A 20,899-nucleotide genomic window follows, 5' to 3' on the forward strand; every position below is an offset into this window, starting at 1 on the left:
GCGTCTTGCGGCGGGCTGCCGCCGCACATTCCGTGATATGCCCAATCTCTGAAGGCGATGTCAGTCCGGTTAATGTTGTAATGGACAGAACACTTCGGGTGATGCATCGCATTCTGACGCAAAGCAGTGGTGCATTCTGGTTTCACTAGCTAGACTGCAGACATGCACCCGGGATAATGCAACGATGCATTCAGTGCTTAAGCTACAACCTGGTCGCTCGGATCTCAGTGTGGCACTGGACACCGCACCATTCAGACACACTGTGATATTTGACGCCGGACCATTCCGACACACTGTGTGGGTACCCACCTGGGCAGCGATAGATCGTTCGCGATGAGCGCTGCCCATGCCGCTGCTTAAGCGCCCCGCCCAGACGTACCACTTCGTCGTTAAGGCAATGAATTTCCGTCGGCGACATGGACGGAAGCCGTCAGCCGGCTGGCCGATATCGACTGTGAAGACCTCATTTCCTCCATTTGATTTCGGCGGTCATAACGCGTGGTTTCGCTAGTGACTTGCCAGCCTCGTAAAACGTCAGGGGCTGTAACGTTGCATAATGTATGCGATACAGCCAGCGATTCATTCCCCGACCGGGGAGGTTCAGCGCGCGCCGTGCGGACCATTGACTCGGAGCTGTTGGAACCCTTCTCACGAGGCCTGGCATGTGATCCGACGTGATCCTTATGTTTTGATGGCAAACAGTGATTTCGTGTGCTACTGTGCTCTCCAGAACTTGGCTGTGTTTTCTGCAGGTAATATGGGTTCAGAACGTCATGATGGCTGTCTGCTCCCTTTGTTACAGAAGTTCCTCTCGTTTAATTGGCCCATTGCGGGCCAGTGCTGCCATCTTTGGATGACGGCGCGAACTATCGTCGGCCTGTTGATGGCGATGCAGTTTTCGTGTGCTGGCAGCGCGCGCCGGGCTAGAATTTCAGCCATTGACAACGGGCGGTGGAAACAGAGAACAGGGGGGGGGGGGGGGGGAGACATTGGGCGACCGCGCCCATCTCTGAGCATCGTGCACCACCCATCGACCACTGTGCAGCATTGACACTTCCTGTTAGAAATAGGACTAGCAGTTCAAAAAAAAAAATGTTGACGAAAACAGGGAAGGCCATTTTTTCATTTTGTCCCGCTGAACCCGCTTCTGCCTGGTAAAAGGCCTAAAAGGGCTCTGAGCAGATGTGAAGACTTAGGGTGTCCAGAGCGTTACTGTGAGGATGCAGCTAAATGACATTAGCTACCAGACAGAGGCGGAGCCGACAGTGGGCGCTCCGGAACCAGCCGAGAACTTTTGTGGCTAGAAGGGCTAATGGTCAGTCAGAGGTGCTCTTTGGCAGGAGCGCAGCCGAGGCTTTGACATCTGTGGTTGTAGAAGCAAGAGGGCAGTGGCCATGGCTCCCAATTTCTGATACTGTTAAGCAATGATTCCTATGTCAATGCTTGGAAGGAATTTGCTTCGCAATTAAGATTTCTCCTTGCACATGCTCTGAACCGTTTCTATACCTTCTATTCCTGAATCGCTTCTGCCACTTTGATCGTATTATATTGCAATATTCATCCTCATGTTGCAGCCGTCTTATTTACCGGAAGCATCAATTCTCCTGTAATAGGAATGGAATGCGTACTATTCCCGGGAAGTCGAGGCCCTGATAGTGCCGCCATATTTCACTGAACGTCCTTCCAACGCCTGACCCTGGAACCGCCCCTGCGCGTGCCATCCGTCCGACAGTTTGATCCAATGTTTTGAAAAGGTATAGAAGAAAAGTCAGAAAGTTTTAGGGACCTACTCTAATCCCCTATGAAAAAGCAGCAAAATACCCAGAGCGGCATCCGCAAAAATAGAAGAGTGTCATCCCCCCAAATGCACCCCCCATCCCGGCCCCGCCCTGCCCGGAAGCCGGTTGGATCAACAAAATAGTTACATAAATTTTTTAAAAAAACAGGCAACTAAGACTGTATATAGCACTACGTCACCCCAAGCATGGCCGCCACCATCAGTGTACTTGCCACTGGCCAATTACAGAATGGATGTTACAAAGACCATGACTGCCTTGACAGCGCGTTGCGGTTGGGTTTTGGTTCTACTGGTCAAACCAATTGTTTCCCATGGGCAAAATCTTATTCTATAAGTATTACACCGGGCTGCGATAAAAACGGCGACGCGTTTTTTTCATCGAAAATGTATCACAAGATCTGATGGGTATGGATACGTAATATGGGCCCAAATGACCACCGTCGACGCGCCATTAAACTCAAACCGCCATCATCATCACCATCACAAATTGTCAACGAAGTTGTTGAACAATTATTTTGACCATAGGCGAATACGATTAAGCTGAATTTTATGCAGGACGGCATTTGCACTTATAGCGAGGAAAGAGGAGTCCGATGGAATTCCTAACGCCGCCAGATCAAGAAAGCATAAACATTTGGGGGATATGAATTGGCTAAGTTATCTTGAAGAGTGCAAATAAGCCAGTGGTCTTGTTTCTTAGATGATAGGCTTGGGTCTACTGCCTTTTAAGCCACATGAAGCCTCCAAGATATTAACGCATCGCGGCTGAGGGCCAAAATGCACCAAAACTGTCGAACTTCTCTACTTTTATAAACTTGCTATTTATGTATCTGTATAGTTATATTTGTAGTGCAGTCGTCTGAGAGTGGTCTGAGCCAAAAATAGACTTGGGTGTTTTACAGTCTGAGGTTCTGTCCATAAAAAATAATAAGAAAGATGATCGCACAAATCGCACAATCACCGCACTTATATAGAGGTGATTTGTGCAATCACCGATCGCACAAATGAACCGTACTTTGGCGAATGTACCTTACTGGAGCCTTAGTACAAGGTATTTTCGTCTGATCATGACATTAACCCACATTTCTAGACAGCATTTTGACAAATGTTCTTCACATTCTAAATTGATATGCTCGGTTTTTGTCGTTTCTACTTTGCTGGACAGCAAGTCGTTTCGGGTGACGTGCAATATCAGATAGCGGTAAATATGTATACATACAGAATGAAGATATGGTACGCCAATATTCGGCTTTCGAGGCTGATTTGTTCGAATTTGCAGGTTGTTGGATGTTACGTAACAAAGCCCACTGCATGCATTGGAATCGCTCCTACGCAAGCAGCGGGGGGAATCACACGCTGTCTTCATGGCACTCAGCCACTTCCATCTCGCCAAAAACCAGGCGCATGCAGAGCAAGTGTCCATACGTTGCGCTGAATAAACGAATGCAATGCACCGCACGTATTGTGTCATGTCGCATTGAAGGCGTAGATCCCGTGTTGTGACTCTCTCGAATTCTTTGAGCTCCTGAAGAATTATTGAGTGGCGTTCGACTCAGATAGAATTGATTTGTGATCGCTGGCCCCGTGTCCTATTCCTTGTCCATCTCCGATTCCTCCCCATATCACTTACTGACTTCTCCTTCGCTGGCCGACCTAACACCACCCGACCCTCGCTGGCCGACCTGGCACCACCCTACCCTCGCTGGCCGACCTGGCACCGTCATACCCTCGCTGGCCGACCCACCACTGCCCTACCCCCGCTGGCCGACCTGACGCCGCCCGACCCTCGCTGGCCGACTCTCCATGGAGCCTCGGCCCACGCCGTCTGCGTGACACGGATACGTTTGGCCATTCTACACGGGCCAGACGGCGGCTGACCAATCGGCGGGGTCGACGGCACGCCGCTTGGCCGACGGCCGTGTCTGGAGGGGGGGGGGGGGGGAGGGGAGGGGTTGACACACCCGGCTGGCCCGGCTGGAGGGTCGGACGCACCGCAGCCGACCCGCCTTTGTTGGCAAGCCCGGGACCGGTGGGCTCACGTGCATACGGCTCGTTGCCTCGAAGGATTCGAGTGATTAGGTCATGTGGCCGGTTGCTATGTGGCATGCTTGCACTTGTGGAGATATCTTACAGCGCTCAAGAAACGTCATGTGAGGGCTTGTAATCGGATGCTACAATAGTCTCAGACGGCTTAAAATTGCGAATAAATCAGCGGCAAAACAAGCCATTGCTTCTGGGTCGGGCCAAAATATTTTAGAAGGACCACTTCGGAACATAAAAGATTCGTCTACAAGGCATTGTATAGTGTAATAGAATGTTCTGATCTACAGCAGCTGCCATTTGGACCACATTTCACCGGCAGAGCGCATCGTTCCAGCGCTCTGATTAGAGCATAAACCATGGCTCGGCTATAAACCCCACCGAATTGCTGCTGCAGGAGTGCTCAAAGTGTGTTTAATGTATCCACCTACACTGTAGGCGGGTTGTAGGTCCTACAGCAACTGCTTCGCCAGTGAGTGTTCAAACGCATGCGAGACGCATGGACGTTAAAGAGCGTACACAAATAAAATAAATCGTCATTATCGGAATACAGGTTTGATTTGTTAAGCACGAATTATGATTATCCCTAATTTTGATAGAGGGGACAGTAGTAATGGGTGTTAGCGTTGACAGAAAGAATGGAATTCAGTTCTGATATTGTTTCGATAAAGGCACGTTGCCGAAATATCAACATATCATTGTCTCCATTCTCCTAGTTCTCCTCCGAGGAATGAGGCTATTAGTGCTGTCTTATTTATGCGAATAATGCTTCTCGCAATTGTACTTAACAACTTCCGTAAGTTTTATAGTTTCACTTACCTGCAACTTTGCCCACGCAGATCACGCAAATGCAAAGATCAATTGTGGAAAGAAGGCTTACTACAAGGTTAAGGTTGGTAGATTAGCTGTTGTATGGGTTACGCTAAGTATTTCGTTTTGTGGCCGCTGTTGTGTCGGAAAAAGCGACATATGAATTGAGTAAACAACTGCAGGTCTTGCTATTTGCATCTATCAAGAACAACTGGAAATATTAAGATTTTATAGCCGAATGAATTCCGTCCCACTACGTTCCACTGTACCTGTGGTAAGTTCGTGCGGTTTACGTGTAACCCATTCAATCCCTGCTCCTGAAGTAAGTTCGTGTGGTTTAGGTGTAACCCATTCAATCCCTACTCCTTTATAGGATATGGGTGTGGTGTGACCCACGTTCTGCTTTTCGGCATTGCCCACTGAACCGTTGTATAAAGCGTTCAATCTACTATCATATCGTACGGCTGATGGCCGAATTACGCTAAAACTGTCAACTTCTTTACTTCTAAGCAAAAATTAAATTCAGCTGCGTTTCAGTGTTTACTTCTATCCATGGAAAAATCAATAGGTATAATCACATCAGTCGTCCGGAGAACCGTACTTGGCGAATGTACCTCGCTGAAGCCTCAGTATAAAGTATTTCCGTCTGATCATGACATTAACCCGCATTTTCAAGAAGCGTTTTGAAGACTTCCCTTCTAATGCAAAATCGGTATGCTCGTGTTATTTCGGTTCTTTTCTGCTAGACACGGGTTGGTTAAGGTAACGTGCGATTATAAATACAGTCAAATATGTATAAATACAGAATGCACATAAAATTGTGGCAGTAATGGGTTCTTGGGACTCATTGGTACGAATTTGCAGGTTATTAGATGTTTCGCAGCAAAAGGGCACTGCAAGTACTGGCCCCGCCCTTACGTCAATAGCAAGGTATTGGGCACTGCCTTTACGGCGCTCAACCACTTCAATCGCGCCAAAAACCACAAACATACAAAACATGAATCCATATGCCGTAGTTAACGGACGAATGAAATGTACCCCGTCACGGTTGTCATGCCGCATTTGAGGAGAAGATTCCGTGTTCTGAAGTGTAGTAGATTCAATCCCTGCTTCTTTGCAGGATATGGGATTGCCACCCCTGTTTCACTTTTCGGAGGAGTCCACTGAGCCGTTGCTCACACCTAACGACATTGTTTGCAAATGAGTTTTAGCCTTTCGATGCATGATTTGCAGACTCTAAGTTCCTTTTACGACAGAAAAGGAGCCTAAACAAGGAACCCCTCGTCCTCTAAGTAATCTTATTTTCGGCACAGATACTCTGGAAATGTGGAATGGGTCAGTCACGATAGTTAAAATACGGTGGATGACCGCAGATTGACCGACGAAACCGTTGTCATTTGAACCAGAACCACCCGCAGACGTTTAAACTTAAGTTGGCGTCAGTTCAGCCCCGGAAAATTTAGAAAAGCTCTTCATGCGTTACATTCAGTCATCTGTCATATGTCAGGAGCTGGACCGACACTAAAGGCCGAACGAGTGCTTAAGAAAACTGGCGGGAACTACTGCTCCTGAGAGGCTCGGAAGAAACTGGCGGGAACTACTGCTCATGAGAGGCTCGGACTGGCCAGTCACACTTTCACAGGCTTATACCTGAACAACCACTCATAGCACCACCGTGCAGGCTGCACCCACTAGTGCAGTAGGCCTTCAAAAGTTGCGCGATGATATTTTAGAGACATGTTTGTACGCAAACTGCTTGGTCAGACGGGATTCTCTTCCACAGCTCCATTGCCACCGCTTCACTTCTCCGTTTGGTTGACACGTGAAACGCAAATCTTTAAGTTGCCAAGAGGTGAAAGAATGTGGATGGAGACTGGGCGCAGATATGAACCACAGTTGTCGCAGCGACATGAGACCAGCACATTGCGACAGTCGAGAGAACGGACAGCTGCATGGTCAGAGTGGTCAGTTGATTTGTGCGGCCAGTCACTCGCTGGCCGGTGCAAACCCTAGATCCGCACGTGGTGAAGCATTGCTATGATTGATGTCAGGTCCCGGCAAGCAGTGCAGATGCAATCGTCAAGCTCACTGCACGGCACTGCATACAAACCACTAGGCAATCTGCACTGTCTCATGCCACGGCACTGCATACAAACCACCAGGCAATCTGCACACTGTCTCATGCCACGACACTGAATACAAACCACCAGGCAATCTGCACACTGTCTCATGCCACAGCACTGCATACAAACCACTAGGCAATCTGCACACTGTCTCATGCCACGGCACTGCATACAAACCACCAGGCAATCTGCACACTGTCTCATGCCACGGCACTGCATACAAACCACCAGGCAATCTGCACACTGTCTCATGCCAAAGATGCGCCAGTGAAAGATTGAGAAGCAACCAATGTGGCCTTATCCGAAACTAGTCTTGCATATAATATCCCGGAGTTTGGAAAAAATTGGGCCATTAAAAGTAAATATTTACTATGCACACGGGACATGCGCATGGCCAAGTATATTGTGGCATATTGCCAAGCATGTTTTGGTCATAGTGGTCGAGGCCCGAAACAATGCCAGCTTCGCTGATTCTCTGGCTACAAATGCCAGGCCTTGCACGTTTTAGTTACCAAAGCATAGTCATTGTTAAATTCACGCGTAAACACTACATGCCAGTGCATATCTGTCTCCTACAGTTATCATTCAGGGATTGTATGTACTGAAAGGGTGAACCCTTTCTGTGTATACATTGTTTGCATCTTATGCCACAGAACCAGTTCACCGAACCATTAATACCGATGAATATCCATCCGTGTAAAACATTCCCATTGTTAAAAGCCAATGCATCTACTTGTATTTTGTTCATTTCATGCCGAACTTTTCATTAAACATCGCGCTCTTGGTGAGCAACAGACAAGCAAGCAAATAAACAGGAACTGCCGTCCGACTGTGGGTTTATTCTGCGTTGGAGAATAAGGCTGCGTGTGCCATCACTGTAATTTGAGCGAAATTATTTGGTTTCTTTATTACTTGGTAAGCAAACAAGCACCGTAATAATATAAATAAAGGATGATGATGAAGGATACGAAACAGATGTCCATATTCTTCATACAAGGGTTTGATACGACTTGTCTACAAAGGTTGACACTGAAAGTGTGACCAGCTACGTCGTGCGCGAGCTGGCGACTAGAGTCCAGTGCAGACAATTTGGCATCACAGATGTGTTATGCTCGTGCAAGAAAGTGTTGACAAGGCTGAACTCATCGCATTTGATCGGACACAGCAGCGAACGATTCAACGCGATCAAGACTCTCGCGTCCACTTCACATAACAATTGCAGTATCTAAACTAACAACCAGCTTCGAAATCCATTGGGGCTGGACTCAAGTAACCACATATTTGTTGAAATGTGCGAGATAGCGCTATTTTGTTATCTTGCAACCACCCTGGACCTAGCGTCGGAACGTAAGCTTTCTCGGTCTCATCGTTTTCGCGCTGTTTTAATATACGCGCAGCTGAGACGCAATGAACCGCTGTAATGACATTTCTGTAGCCGTATGTAATGCCCAGTCGCCTTGATTGGACATTATTAAAAGCGTAAATCTTCCCGCTTCAAATACAAGGCGCGCGTCAGAGATACCACAACAAGGGGAGGGGGCGCTGGCTTCGCAGACTGCCGGCTGGGCTCCTCATGCTCTGCCAGCGGCGCGATGGCTTTGCTTCGCCTCCGTGGCCGTGCTCGACGTGATAGATGTGGCGGCTTCTGGCAGTCGGTTTGGACGGCAGGCACGCCGGGCGCCCGGCTTCGGCGTGCCTGCCGGCGGCGCGGTGGTTTACTGCTGCCTCTGAGCCGGTCCGATGCTATCAGAGCGTGCTTATGCACGCGGCGAGACAATGAGTGCCGCAGAGGAGTCAGTCACGAGGCGGGCTCGGACGGGAGGCAAGTCACGACAGCGTGATGGCTGCGTCCGGCCAGGAGCCGTGTCTTCTGACCAGGCGAGGGGGTTAGGAGCCTCCCCGTCGGATGGTCACTGCGTCCGGCCAGGAGCCGTGTCTTCTGACCAGGCGAGGGGGGTAGGAACCTCCCCGTCGGATGGTCACTGCGTCCGGCCAGGAGCCGTGTCTTCTGACCAGGCGAGGGGGGTAGGAACCTCCCCGTCGGATGGTCACTGCGTCCGGCCAGAAGCCGTGTCTTCTGACCAGGCGAGGGGGGTAGGAACCTCCCCGTCGAATGGTCACTGCGTCCGGCCAGGAGCCGTGTCTTCCGACGAAGTGGAAAGGATTTGAATCTCCCCTGGGATGGCCACTACCCACGGCTGGATTATGCTTGAGCGTTGCAAAGATTGGCACATCCCTTGGGACAGCGAGGGAAGAGGGAGTTGGGAGAGGGGCGGTGGAAACACAGCGTAATGTGAAGCCGTCGTCGGCGGGATCTCCGGCAGCCGGCACGGTGGCCGGAGTGATCTGATAACTGCCCAAGTGCCGGCTGACGCTTTCCACCTCCCCATCGCTTGCAGTGGTCTCCCTGGCGCTGTATCTGCAGGGGAGGAGCTTAAACGTGCCGCGGAGCTGGGGCGTTTGTTTTCATCCGATCCCAAGTGTCCAGGGGAAATGATGGCATCCATAATTTAGTGAAGTTTGCTGGGGCAGAAACGGTCCGGACTGCTGACTTTACCTTGCAAATATTTGCCAGTTCGGCGTTCCAGGATCAGATCACGAGGATTTCAAACGGTTAAAGGCTCGAAATGAAAGTGCTGAAACCTAATGTGTAGTGTTCACCTCGCGCTTTTTTGCTCTGAACTGAAGGCCTTCTGCTCTTTGAAATGTCACTGGGACAGGGGTGAAGGAACCTCCAAGCAGTCTGGGGAGTCGCATGAATGATTCGCAAAGAAATTCTGTCAATGCAACGCCATAAGAATAAGGTTAGCTAGATTTTTAAAGGATTGGAGCATTCGCTTCCTTTCCCTGCCCACGCGCTATTGCTTGAAAATAATAATAGATGGCTACATGGCTAACGTTGAAGAATGGTCGTCAGAACGGTTCAGGGTTAAATGGTTGTGCTGCGGCATGCAGTTAATGAAAGATCCTGAGATCGCTAGACTGCTCCAGCAGCCTTGGTTAGAGAACGGCCCTCTGCGTCCATTAATTTACCGCATGCAACCGCACTTAACGTGTCGTCAAAGCTGTTACCACTCACCACTGTCGACCGTTTAGCTGCTAATGCGGTGGCTGGGCAATAATTTTCTGATTTGGGCTCATTTTACTCTGTGACTTATCACAGGAATGCCTTAGGAGACTATTGTATCCTTCGCTCCTAGCCTATCATCTGACAAAAGTGGCATTTCCAAGAAAGTTTTTGCTCATTGACCGTTATTTCCCCTTCATCGAAAACGAACACTGAACAGCTCTTGGTCCAACGGCCTCCGACACTAACTCCTCGTCACCTCACTTGGGCAAAACACAGGTTTCCCGTATCCTGGGGCGGGCACTTACCGTGTGAATTATTCAAGATGGCCGCCGCCGCGGTGCCAGCCCGTCCGGCCCGCAGCGGCCGCCGCCGGCCGGTAGCCAACATGGCGGCAAACACGGCCTGGCGGCCACCGGCGCCGCGCCGGAAAACGGAGCCATTTTGCCTCTGTTTAAAGGTAATTGCATGTTTGGAAAATTAACGAAAATGAGTGCGCTTAGATTCACTGCGCTTGGGCGGAGTTTTAGACCACATGCTGAAGTTATTGGCGCTAGATTTGGACCATATCAAATTCATTCCCCTCTAAAGTTTTGCGCAGGTGCCGCGTTTGCGTTAACTACTGCGCGTCTGGGAAACCAGAGGTCCGGGTTCGATTCCCCGCGGTACCCACCCTTCCTGCCAGGGTTAGAGGCAGGTGACGCCACATAGCCTCAGCAGCTGAGCGCGTTGTAAAGCCCCAATGACACTCGAGGGTTTGGCGCAATTACCAATAGACTGCTTGAGTTTACTGCAGGCACAGACAATAATGGGCTGGGGCTTGGTACCCCGTCCCCACACCCGCCTTATCAACCTCGATGTGAGGTTGAAATGAAAACAAAAAACTGTGTTTAATGAAAAATTGGACCACTCCTCCCACATAAAGAAGAATGTTTTCCCGCCAGCTGCCCGTCAGTTGTCAATGTCCAGTCCGTGACAATGCTAGTGTGATTGCTGTTCGTATCGTTTATGGACGTGTCACCCATATAAAGCAACGCACGGTCACACGTAAGGAATATATCATCATTCGAATTTGGAACATTCAACTGGCTATGCCCACCACGTTACTGTCATTTCCTCTTTCAAGGGATATTTTCAAAAGATACCTACGTCATCCAAATTCACCGCCGAGCCTTGACCAATCAGATAAGACGTCCAAGAGTGCCCTAATACGTTCCTATATGTTACACGTTGTAACACACGTGACGTAATGTAGATCAATGGCAGCATGTATACAATACACTAAGCAAACATTGTTACGGTATACCCTGACCTGATAAGTCTTGCCGGCCAATGACTGGATAATTGAGAATGTTATTCGTACGCCCGTGTATATACAGCTGGCATGTAATGAGTTTTGAACAATTAAGTTCTAGTGAATATAATCCAGCAGGTTACATAACCGACACAAGCGCGTCTACACCGCCTGACTGCTTTGATGGTAGCCGTTGAACCACTGCATGAAATCAGAATTTCAATTATTGTCGAAATAAATTCGAGTGAAGTATGTTTCAGAGGTAGTTACCCAAAATGTCGGGGCGCATTCAAAGGGCAGCAATCGAACTACATACCGCCATAGCATATATGGCCCCTCAGGAGCGGAAATTTAAACCCACGCACAAACTCATGCTAGGAATATTCGCCGACATGCAATTTGGTTGTAAAGGCAATTTTAAGTATTCTTCAGTGGCACTATTTGTGTTGTGCTCTCCAATGAGTAGGCTTACACCCCTCCTAAGGAGCGTTGCAAAGGCAATGATCCTTTGAACAGCCTCACAGCTATGAAATTACGAAGCTGTAAGGACCACATGCAAAAACAATGCAACACGGGCCTTAAAGTGTCAAGACCCGTGCGATGACAAATTCAATAGGTTAACCATCAGAAGTCAGCCGGCGAAATCCAACTTCAAATTGATAAAGACAGTTATATGTATTTCATTAATAGTATAAACAGTAGGATTCATTCATTTTGCAGCATGCGCAACCACCATACACCCTCGGATTTTCCTTGTCATATTCTCATTTACCAAAACGTTCACCACTTTCGAACTAACAGGCAATCTAACAGTTATCCCACTCAAACCAATAGGCAAAAGACCGAACGTACTTCAAGATGACCATCTTATACTGCGCCACATTGCACCACTGTTTACCGGAGCGACGGCAGGACGGCACACGGGCCGTCACGCGTCCCCCACTCCACACGGGCCGTCACGCGTCCCCCCACTCCACACGGGCCGCCACGCGTCCCCCCACTCCACACGAGCCGTCACACGTCCTTCACTCCGCGCGAGCCGTCACGCGTTCCCGACTCCGCGCGAGCCGTCACGCGTTCCCAACCCCACACGGGCCGTCACGCGTCCCCCCTCCTCACGGGCCGCCACGCGTCCCCCCCTCCTCACGGGCCGCCACGCGTCCGAGTACTGGGCGCCGGTACATCGCTGCGTGCGAGGCCGCCCCACGCCCCTGTCCCATAAACCCTGGCCCTGAGCTGTGCGGCAGCCTGCCGAGCCGGCCGGGCGTGCGTATCAGCGCCGACGCTCGCCGCGCGTTTATAGCCCGGAATGTCTCAAGGCTGGGCCCGCACTAAACCCGTTCATGCCGCGCGAGCGTGGTGGCGAGGAGCGTCGCTTTGGCTCGGGAACGGGGTCCGAGCCGGCGTCTGGCCGTGGCGCCAGGCGTCAGTCGGGCTATGAGACGCGTCTGGCCGCGGCGCCAGGCGTCAGTCGGGCTCTCAAACGCGTCTGGCCGTGGCGCCAGGCGTTAGCCAGCCTCTGAGACGCGTCTGGCCGCGGTGCCAGACGTCAGTCGGGCTCTCAAACGCGTCTGACCGCGGCGCCAGGCGTCAGCCAGGCTCTCAAACGCGTCTGGCCGCGGCGCCAGGCGTCAGTCGGGCTCTGAGACGCGTCTGACCGCGGCGCCAGGCGTCAGCCAGGCTCTCAAACGCGTCTGGCCGCGGCGCCAGGCGTCAGTCGGGCTCTCAGACGCGTCTGGCCGCGGCGCCAGGCGTCAGTCGGGCTCTCAGACGCGTCTGGCCGCGGCGCCAGGCGTCAGTCGGGCTCTCAGACGCGTCTGGCCGCGGCGCCAGGCGTCAGTCGGGCTCTCAGACGCGTCTGGCCGCGGCGCCAGGCGTCAGTCGGGCTCTCAGACGCGTCTGGCCGCGGCGCCAGGCGCCAGGGGGCCGTCGAGAGGCGCGACTGGCTGGCCTCAAGGCACCGGTCGCGCGCTGACGAGGTATGCATTTCTGAGCGCGGCAAGAGCTAATGGTGACAGCCGTGTGTGACGGCCTCGTTAGTGCGGACGTTAAGAGCATTGTCCTGACGATAATGGGCCGGGCATGCAACACTTGACGGTGCGTAACAATGGCGCGGGCGTCATATTGCACACATGCGTGCGGTAAGTTTCAGGCGCCTGAGGAAGTTGTTGCGTTATCATGGGACGCAACACAGCGTCACAAAATTTTGTCATGGATGGAAATGTGTGGGAATGATTGTTAGCGGCCTCTTTGTTTCACCAATTAACATTAGTGGAGGTGCCATTGGAAAACAGCAGAATGGTATATTTTGCGTGGCGGAACAGACCGCCGGCAGGCACGGATGCAGGCTTCAACACTGGCTAAAGCGACGAGGACTGAAGCAAAGGACGAAGGACGAACGAGGACGAAGGACGAGGACGAGGACGAAGCAAATTCGATGGGATCATTATCACCGAAATCAGTATGCCGTGATGTAGCTCAAATGCTGCGCAATTTATCGGATGTCTGGTGTTTTGCGGGCCACAGGCAGACCTGTCTTCGATTCAAGATGAATGGGTCAACGATTGGTAAGTCGCAGCCTTTTCGGGTAGACCATACGTGCGTCGATGCGTTCTTAGCAAACTTCAATGTAAGTCGTAACTGGAGCCGATGGCTGTTAAAAAAGAATCGATCTGAATCGTGCAACCTATGCGCAGGCTGTATCCATCATTGTTTTCAAACCTGTGCACAAATTAGCTCTTTGTCTCAATTTTATTGGCGGAGATAGACATGTCCAATCAAGCCCTGTCAGCACGGCACTCATGAATGACGCCAGATAGTCATGGGCTGTCTTATCAGACTTAAGGCATGCCTAACCCACGTACACAAAGGCCCAGCTGATCCCGACCTCGCTACTACCATTGCCTTTACCTGCCAGGTCAATTTATCGCAGATCCCTCCCATATCCCATCCCCGCATCCAACAACATCTGAAATAGCGAAGGTCCAAGAGCAAATGGGTGCTGCCCACTCAAGTCGAGCAAAAGACCCAGAGGCAAATGGGTGCTGCCCGCTCAAGTCGAGCAAAAGTTGTATTAAATGAGAGCAAGTCATCCTCACAGCTCGACTTCCGCGGCAGTGCGCGTGGGGCATTTGCGCCGCCTATTGCTTTAGCTGCTACATATTGGGTTTATCCAAGGGTCTTAGTGAGGATTTTTTCTCGGAGCATTAATGTTTGTCCTAGACAGACAACTACGCAAGAAGCAGGCATGATATATGAAGCCATCAGCTAATTATAGCAGCTCTGTACAAATGTGACGCACATGGAACGGGCATTCTTGCAGTTCAGGCCCAAGTAGGTTGGAGCATGGATAAATTTGTTGGCATATATATATATATATATATATATATATATATATATATATATTGATGTGCATATATATATATATAAACTGATATATAATATAGCTATAATGATAGCTTAATGAGTACAGCATTTCGGGCTTTGGCTATGTGCCGGTTAAGTTTCGCAATCCTTCACACGTTGTGCTTGACGACGTTTGTAAACGTAGAACGTAGTTAGCCAAGAGACATGTGCTGTCTTTATATATGTATATTTGTTAGTGTACATCGTCTATCCGTTTTAAACTTCCCTCTCAAAATGATTTTGCCACTCCACGCACCTAAAACATGCACATAAAACACGAGCGAAGCGCAGTCAGTAATGAGCAAAACACACATGCGCTCTCACGCAAAGGTTATCTTTTGCAGTGTGAGTCAACACTCAAACTCAACCACGTACAGATATGCATTTGTCCGGCATTGCGTGATACGCACACACACACACACACACATCACGCATATATATATATATATATATATATGTGTGTGTGTGTATATATACATACATATATAATGTGTATAAAGATATACATATCCCTGTTTATATGTTGTGGTCGTTTTTATGTTTTCTGCAGAGTTTGGTTGGTGCAGACTGAAGATGAGACGAATATGGACGGACTGGGGCTCATTGGGAGAGATACAAAGCTCTACACGCGGTTGATTTGACGATTTTGTGTCCTTCCTTGAAGTTTACCCAAAGAAACGAGCAAATTGTCTGTAGCCGCTATAAGGCCATGCTGTTGCCTGCGTCCCCGAAAACGACATCCTCGAGTTTCAATGAGACAGCTGCGCTCAATGGTTAAACAGCCGTTAACTAAGTTGCGCGTCAGCTTCTCCTCCGTGTTTGGTCTGACGCGCCGGCTCGGCGGCCTGCGCACAGCGGCCGTTGGGCTGGTCACGACACGTTAGTACCGCGCGCCCCTGGGATACGGCGCCAAATGGAGCTCCCAACGGCCGGCGTATGAATGGAAAGAGTGCGTGATGCACATTTACCACGCAGAAAGAAACTTTATTTGGGGCTAATTTATAATGTTCCCAACATCGGCGCAGCCGCTTTGCCGACCCCTGTGGCCACAATCTGCCTGTTCGCCACGTTTGCGCCCGTGAGGCACCGGTGCAGGCATCAGTATTAGGTAGAAAACGCCAGCAATAAACCTATATTTTTGCGATCATCTTTGCAAATGTAGGTGCAAATTAGCGTCTATGTTCAGTGCTTATTGCAATCCTGGCGAAAGTGAGGAGCCAAAAAACAATATGTGCACGATCAGCGCCTGCAGACCGGTTTACGGCGAGAGGATTGTGGCTGAATTCCCCCACGGCTGCGTTCTGATGCTTTAATATTGTACGGAAGCTTACGTGCTATAGCCGGAACACAGCTTTATAAGTATTCCAAGTTCGCCAGGAGCACGAGGCACACCTGTTTCAGACAGCTGATTCAGTGCACGCGAAAACTGCGCGCTCCTTGAGAATGCTACACGTGCTGGCATATACACATTGATCGGAGGTCATTCTCAGTGACATCGCTGGTTTCACTGTGTTGAGAAGTAACGTAGACATAATTTGCAAAATCACAAAAACGAGTTCACAAGAGCGTCCTGACGGCATGCCTTTCGTCTTTTGTTGCATTACAATTACGTTTTCATGTTGCATTGGGTTGCGTGGTTATGTCACAGCATGTGGGGCGCAAGCGAGGCACGAAAGTTGCGTAACAGCACCGATCGATACGAAATTTTGTGGCTATCGAATAGGGGGCTCGGGCTAACCTTGAAAGTCAATTTTGACATTTCGTGGTAAGTCATTCATCGGACAAAATGCTTTGGGTGAAAACTTTTCTAACCTAGCCGAAAATATAGTTAAGCGAGGGTCTTTAAGATCGCGAATAAATATTGATCAAAAATCATACAAAAACATTCTGACCCATAGCCCATATGGACAATATTAAGAAATTCACAGGGAATGCGAGGATGTGCTACGACACAGCCGCAATTAAAAACCACACATATTGACCACTGCACATGGAGGCGAAGTTGAGAAGGCGGCTATGGCGGGTCTCGCCACTCTCACCACGCAACGCCAGACATTCGACGTCACAACGCCCATTGCCTGCACCGTATATCCACGCAGCACGCGTCCTCACCGCTGACTGGCACCGGCACGCGCTCCCCAGGCTCACGCACTGGGGATGCGGCCAGTGCGTGACGGCCGGGCATCTCGTGTTCGGCCGCTGCCAACTGCGTCAGCTCTGATTTAATCGGTTCAAAATGGCCGAGCGGCGCGACGACCAATCAGCGCGCGGCTAGGCAGTATCGACCGCGCTCGGCCAGCCGGCCGTGCGTGCTCTGCCCCGCTGCCGCCGCCACCCCCGCCGATGCCGGACGCCGCTTTTGTCCCGGCGCCGCGCCACGACCGCCGCGGGTATCAAAAGCTGTAGGTGCTGCGGACAGAGGGACGTTTGGTGAGCCACCTACCCGGCACGGCGTGTACGGAACAGGCCTCCGTGCTAGTTAGGACACATTACTGGATTAATGCAACTATGGCGAAATTTGATGGAAATGTCATGGAAGTTTCTTGTCGGACGATTCCATAAAGATAATTAGAACGTATTAGGTGCAATTTACGACCAAAAGTGATGGGAGTCTTCCGAAATTCTAGTATCGTGAGGACTTACACGACCTCTAAATCAGGCCTAATGAAAGGTTAACCCTCAACGATCAAAATGTTATACACACACCCAACGGAGAAAATCACGTGGGATAATTATGTCAATTATTTTATAGAAAAGCACACCACTAATTTTTAGGCTCGGACTCGGAGTGAAATCACGCCCCTATGCTCCAGGCCACACCGGGTCTGCAATCATGGAGCCCGCCGCGGGGCACAGCCTGCCAGCTGCCGCTCGTCGATCTCACAGATGCGGCGGCTGCCGAGGAGATTTACCAGGCCGTCGGAAAGGCCGGCGAGATTTAGCACAGCGCTTTCGGAGTTGCAAAGATACGTCGGCCCGTTTGAAATATCGGTGAATAAATCGGCCGGGCTGGGGCCAGCCGGGGCGTTACTCTGGGGCCGGCCTGTCCGGCGGCCGCCGGTCTCATGTCCGCGGGCCGTCGGATGCCCAGACGAGTCCGGCTCCCGTCCCTTCTGCCCGGCGATTGGACATCACCGCCGACGCTTCGGCGGAGGTAGACACACATGACTGGGAACCACCACACATGGCTGCCATGACAGAGACGACCACCGGCGGCCACGCAGACGGCCGCCAACGGACTGAAGAGGCGACCAGTTGGGCAGTGGAAGGCTAGCGGCCGCTGCCGGTGCTGGACGTCTCCTGGCAACGTGTGCCCGCGCAGTCATACCGTACACGGGGGGTGACGTGGGTTGTGCGTAAGGGATGTGATGCTAAACCATGCACCGTTGCCTCTCTAGAGCTCATTCATTCACATATGAACAGTTCATCTATGATAATCGATCTAGCGTCCTCCTGGCGCTCCTCGTGCCGAAGGAAAGAAAGTAATATTCAACCACTTTGGTTATCATCGGGTGCCCAGAACACTGCCAGGCTGCTGGGGGGGGGGGGGGGGGGGGGGGGGGGGGAGGCGAGCATGGTTCACTAGGGCAGAGGCCTCCGGGAGAGACGGTCCGCCCGCTATCGTCGGTGCCTGCAAGGGACGGGTTTGGAAACGTAACGGTTGAAACAAGTGTTGGAGGGGACGAAGGGGTTGCTAGGTTACATGGAAAAAGTCGACGAAGCTCAAGACTTCACATATAAAATGAATAAAACACACAAAACAAAACAAAGCCAATAATAACTATTAAATAGGCCTTACGCTGGCAGCCAAGTATCCAAAAATTACAGTATGTGCCCCAGTGTTATCCCTTTTAAATAATTTGCCGACACGTAAAGCTTTACCCATTTTATCACCTTTTAGCAAAAAATCGCTGCAATTGCCTTCCATTGCTTTCTGCTTCAAGGCCGGGTGGGGGAGAGAAAATCACCTCCGACAAGCAACGTAAGGGCAAAATAGACGATGTCATTCATTTGTCGCCTTCGTACGCAAGTTGAAACAAGACATCCGGGGACAATTTCTTGGCATTTGGACTGGGCCATAGCCCGGGCGTAAATTGCAGTCCCAACATACTGTTGAAATGGGTCTTACTTATATTGACCCAAAACGCAAGGTGTAAGCAGCAGCCACGCGCCTCCATATACCAGCAGCCGCAAAAGGCCTCCTGATACCAGCAGCCGCAAAAGGTCTCCTTATACCAACAGGCGCAAAAGGCCTCTATATACCAGCAGCCGCAAAAGGTCTTTATATACCAGCAGCCGCAAAAGGCCTCCTTATACCAATAGCCGCAAAAGGCCTCCTTATACCAGCAGCCGCAAAAGGCCTCCTTATACCAGCAGCTGCAGACGGCAGCACTTGTTCATCTTAAGACAGTTATCGAATAACAAACACGTTATTAATGAGCACAGGGTTTACATATTTAAACCTGTCTGATCCTAATGAATAAGGGCTGAGGAGCAAGGAGCCTGATGATGCTTGATAAATCACTGGCGCTGTTAAGCCTCAAGGTTGGCGTTGGGGGGAAGAGCCTCGACAAAGCAACTTATCCTGGTCATATCTTGATCTCTCTGTCTCTCTATATCAAACTTTCATGAGGTACCCCAGGAATACGCACACCTGCTGGCTACTCACGAGTATATGGTCCATGGTTACGTGCACCTGCTGGCTACTGGAGCGAATGGTCCATTTGCAACACGCTTGAGTCCACACCGTATTTTCGTCACATGGGGGATGTGTCTCACCCCATGGATTCGGGAAGGCGAATTTAGCTGTAACATTCGTGCCTGTGCACTTATTTGTTAAACATCTGCTGCCTCCGCCTCTGATGCCGCTGTCTCTGCCTTTGGTCTATGCTACGAATCAAGGCATAAGGCGAACATGGGCAGAAGTCAACAGCGACAGTTGTATAAAGGTGAAAGGTCAAAAGCTTAAATTTCGAGAGATACAAAGGTCCACAGGAATAAGAGTGCAATGAAAGGATGGAAGGGCAACTGGTTAAAAGACAACAAAGAAGCAAAATCCGTCGTAAAATAATAAAAACGGAAAACCGTGAAGAAGTGCACCTTAGCCCACCAATGGGGATTGGAAATAAGCACGGATTGGCCTCTGCCGCATTGAAGGGTTTCTCGCCTTTGTCGGACCCCAGACGGCCTCTACCAGGCCCTAGTGTCTTCCCATTGTATCTAAATAATTATCAGGACTCTGATGGAGGTCGTCGTCGAATGGCCATCATAAAAGTTATCAGTCTGAAATATCATTATACTGCTGCCGCCTACGGATGACCATGAGTGAAATCAAAGTTTGTTATTGGCATGATACCCTCATTTTTAGATAATAACAACCCAGAATTTAACAGCGACATGCAACTAATGGCTCTCGATTAGCACCCCTGCGGTGCCACCCTCGGCCCAATGGGACGTGATATAACGTTCTGTAGCTCGGTTCGTGTGGTTCATTGCCAACCGCGAGTGACGCCGTGTAGTGAAGAAGCCCTGAAGGGCGGGGGTGGTGCAGGGCATCCATGCCCTGATGTCCCTCAACACGTGAGCCGCACAGCGAAGAAGCTCTGAAGGGCGGAGGTGGTGCAGGGCATCCGTGCCGTGATGATCACCAAAGGCTTTGGTCCCAGAGTTACCCCTTCATATCCTTGGGGTCCGATGATATTTATTCACATAGAAATGATGTTAACAGATGCTTTGTATCCCCATTTGATTTGGTACTTCTGATGATGATTATCAGCGAACTTTGGCTGCTCTTCACCGATGATGGGAGAAGAAGGCGGGGTAGGAGGGTTAGAATAGAATAGGCTAGAAAAAGGCAATGGTCCCTTAGTACAACCAGTGATTTAAACACTCCCGAAGCCTTCTCGTGCAATCGGCGAGCGCCAGACAGAATGCGAGTAACTCCAGAAAAAAGGGTGTCAGGGGACGCCGTTCCTCAGACCGTTCATACAGGAGCGACATGATAGTGGGCCAGTTACCTCGAAACAAGACGAGACAAGAGTGTTCTATGGGGCTTGGAGGATGGTAAGGCGACTCCAGCAGACTTACTGTCTTCCTTTTAGAGAAAATTGAAGCATGCCTCAGGCTGGAGTAAAACGATCTTGACGTTTGAAGGGGAACGGCCTTCTCTGTTTGATTGAATCTGAAATTTCGCTGGATTTTTATGTCGGCCGATGAGAGAAATGTTGAAATTATGCAACTCGCTTCTTAATGCGTCTCCGAGTTATGTCCAGAAACTTCACTCATTATCTCAAGGCGCGGCATTGGTGTTGTTTGGCTCGGCCAAGACATCCTTTACTACGCGCAATGGAGCGGGGGAGGGA

General features: G+C 50.4%; 1 protein-coding gene across 1 annotated transcript in view; it reads left to right on the forward strand.

Annotated features, from left to right (window-relative positions):
* Positions 1-20,899, forward strand: part of LOC119090893 (homeotic protein ultrabithorax-like) — a 46,180-nt gene that overhangs the window by 16,852 nt on the left and 8,429 nt on the right.

This window comes from Pollicipes pollicipes, unplaced genomic scaffold (assembly GCF_011947565.3).
Source record: "Pollicipes pollicipes isolate AB1234 unplaced genomic scaffold, Ppol_2.1 Scaffold_1163;HRSCAF=1353_pilon_pilon_pilon, whole genome shotgun sequence".
In the NCBI taxonomy this organism is placed as follows: Eukaryota; Metazoa; Arthropoda; class Thecostraca; order Pollicipedomorpha; family Pollicipedidae; genus Pollicipes; species Pollicipes pollicipes.